We start from the raw sequence: 3,433 nt of genomic DNA on the forward strand, positions 1-3,433 counted from the left end.
TCAGGAACTCGATGCTATGATTGGATTTAAGGGAGGGAGAGCTGTGCAAAGTCACCAGCCTCACTTTCTCCTCCAGAGACATCTAGGTCCAGTGACCAGATAGAGATCGGGATGACTGGAGATGGCCCAGGATACAGTGGGGAACCTTGGCTTTTTCAAGCAAAGGTCCCTAATGGGTCTCAGTTTGACTGAGATAAAGCCTATTCCGTAATTAAGGCTTAGTAAGAAATGAGGCAAAGAATGGCCTCTTAAAAAAATAGATCTGGTAGAGCAAAACTGAAACAATTGCTATTTACATTCATTCTGAGCGAATCTGGGCCCAAACAACGATCAGTCGGGGCTTGGCCTGGGACCTATTATTGGCCAATCCATGACAGCCAGAGTGATTTGGAGAGCCAGAGTGCTCTGGGGTTAATGGCTAGTCTTTAAGAGAAAAGGTAAAAATAAGTGAATGAATGAATGAGTGATAAAATAAAGTTTCTGAGATTAAAAATGTACATTCCCTTTGGGCAGAGCAACCAAAGGTAAGGGTGCACTATGAATGCATGAATGGTTGTTGTCCTTGAAGAGGACTAAAATGACATGACTATGCTAGAGTCAAGTTTTGTGTGTCTGACTGTGACTGATCAGACCAACACAAGTTCAGAATGTTCTACCACAGGTCTGGCACAAATAGTCCATGTGAACATTTCAGATGGATTCTGTAAATTTGCGCATCATATGTTTCTTTTGATCTATTTCAATTCTACTTTGCTCATGGAGCACAGCACCTTCTCTGATGTGGGGACACTGTGCTGAGCAGTCTTTTTTTTTTTGGAGGGGCAATTGGGGTTAAGTGACTTGCCTAAGGTCACACGGCTAGTGTTTTATGTTAAGTGTCTGAGGCCAGACTTAAACTCAGGTCCTCCTGACTTCAGGGCCGGTGCTCTATTCACTGCACCACCTAGCTGCCTCTCGTGCTGAACAGTCTTGTGCCAGTGTCTCCCAAGTTACACAATCAATTCCAAAGTTCTTAAGAGAGACCTTAAGGGTGTCCTAATATCGCTTCTCCTGACCACCATGTGAGCACTTGCCCTGTGTGAATTCTCTATAAAACAGTCTTTTTGGCAAGCATATGTTTTACATTGAAACAACGTGGCTAGTCCATCAGAGCTGCGCTCTCTGAAGCAGAGTCTGAATGCTTGGCTGCTTAGTTCAAGTAAGGACCTCATTGTCTGGTCCCTCATCCTGCAGGTGATCTTCAGAATCTTCCCAAGACAATTCAAATGAAAGCAATTCAATTACCTGGCCTGGCACTGGGAGACTGTCCAGGTTTCATAGGCACACAACAATGAGGTCAGCACAACAGCTCTGCAGACCTTCGGTTTGGTAGTCAATCTAATACCTCTTCTGTCCCACACCTTCCTTTGGAGCTTCCCACTGAGCCAGCTCTGGCAATTCATGTGTCCATCTCTTTATCAATGTTTACATCCCTGGAAAGTACACTACCAAGGTAAGTGAACTTATCCACAGCATTCAAAACTTCTCCATTTGCTGTAATTGACGGTTCCATGTATGGATGGTGTGGTGGTGGCTGATGGAGCACCTGTGTTTTCTTGGTGGTGTTAGGTCAAAATTAGCGCATGCAGCAGAGAATTGATCAGTACTTTGGTGCATCTCTGCTTCTGAAGGTTGCATTTGATTGCCCAATCATCTGCAAAAACAAAATCATGCACCAACTCTCCCTCCACTTTGGTCTTGGCTTGCAGCCTTTTCAAGTTGAAGAATTTACCATCAGTGGGGTAGCTCATGCTCATTGAAATCATTTGACAACATGACTGAAAACATCATGCTAAAAAGCATGGGAGCAAGTACATAGTCCGGTTTTACTCCGTTGGTGACTGGGAAGGCACAAGAGCATTGTCAATTATCTAGAACCGGGGCAAGCATGCCAATTGACATATGATACTGATGAACTTCTCTGGGCAACCTTTTTCATCTCCAGAGTACAGTGTGGCAGGAACGTGTGACTAAATAGCTCATGCTAAATGTACCTTTGAGTTTTGGTTTTCAGAGGCAACAATTAAAGCAGCTCAACCCGTATTTACTTCTTAAATACCAGTTACATTCCAGGGCAGGCTCTAGGCGCCCTTCCCTCCGAGGGCTTACATTCTACTTGGAAGGAGGAGGATGGCTTAGTATCCCTCCATAGAAACAGCCTGTGGAGACAAGTCTACCCAGCCTTGTTTCAGAGACTGGGCTGTTCCACACACAGGCAACAAGCACTTATTAAAGATGTGCCAGGCATTGCGCTGGGGATACAAGACAACAAATAAAAAGGAGGTTACAAGCTGGGGCTGGGGCTGGAACACGGGGACCACTGAAAAATGCCCCCAACGAAGGATGGGAGAAGGGGGCCAGGCTGGACGGGGAGGAGGATGTGAGGCTGCCCTCCCCCTCGCTGTGACACCCGCACTCCGAGGTTGAGGGGACCTTCCTTTCCCCCATTCCACCCAAGGGCACCCAGGGAGAGGAGGAGTCCACGCGTGGCACTCCATCTCACCTCCGCGCCTTTGCCCACCGCCTTGGACCCCGCCCCCAGCCTGCGCTTCCCAGGACGCCCCACCCTACTCCATCTTTTGTGTAGACCTATACAAAGGGCAAAGGCTGTTTTCCTCAAAGGGACGTAAGCTCCCAGAGGACAGGACCTCGTCCTTTACATCTGTGTGCGCGCAGAGCCTGCTACACAGTAGGCGATTAGTAAGTGCGCCTGTCCCCTCGGCAGGCGCTGCTAGTTCTCGTGCTGGGCATGAAGACCTTCGCCACCAGGGAGAAGAGAGCCATTCAGCTCGGAGTCACGGTCCTGAGTGGGCACTTCCCGCTCCGAGGTTCTGAGCAGGAGCAGAACACCGCCGGTGGAGCCCAACTGGGGTGTGTGAGGTGGGGGTGGAGAAACTGAGACTCCTCGCCTGCCTTCACCAATCATCTGCCGCCGTCCTGCTCGTCCCGCCTCCTCAGCGCTAACGCTCCACCCCCATTCTGTCGTTCTGTCCCGGCGTCCGGCCAAGTGCATTCTGGGGCTTGTAGTTCCACGGCTTCTGCGCAGGCGCAGTTCTCAGGCAGGGTTGTGGAGGGGGTAGGGCAGTCAGTCCCCTTCAGGCATCGGTTTTTGGGTGGCTCCCGGAGCTCCTTTGGTTGGTGAGTGTGCGCTGCGGGAGAGCGTGGGGCACTGTGTGGCATCTGTGTGTCTCTTGTTTATTGTTACATCTGTGTGTGCTCTGTGCCTCCCTTGTGTTGTGTTTGTGTTTCCTCTGTGCGGTGTGTCTGTAGGCTTTGTGTCTCCTGGGTGGTGTCGAGTGTCCGTTGTGTGTCTATCCGCGTGTGGTTTGGGGTCTCCCTGTGTTGTGTCTGCGTCCCCTGGGTGTTGTGTGTCTGTGTGCCTCGTCCGTGCTCT

General features: G+C 49.9%; 1 protein-coding gene across 2 annotated transcripts in view; it reads left to right on the forward strand.

Moving 5' to 3' along the window:
* Window positions 1-3,064: 3,064 nt before the first annotated feature.
* LOC138171694 (zinc finger protein 135-like) overlaps window positions 3,065-3,433 on the forward strand; it is a 27,819-nt gene continuing 27,450 nt past the window's right edge. For both annotated transcript variants that reach the window (XM_069101337.1, XM_069101338.1), the window contains exon 1: window positions 3,065-3,177. The gene's annotated coding sequence lies outside the window, so the exon portion shown is untranslated. The remainder of the gene's footprint in view (window positions 3,178-3,433) is intronic.

The sequence above is a fragment of the Petaurus breviceps genome, unplaced genomic scaffold (genome assembly GCF_028583685.1).
Source record: "Petaurus breviceps papuanus isolate PSGF00001 unplaced genomic scaffold, PetGlider_PUasm1.0 456, whole genome shotgun sequence".
NCBI classification, from domain to species: Eukaryota; Metazoa; Chordata; class Mammalia; order Diprotodontia; family Petauridae; genus Petaurus; species Petaurus breviceps.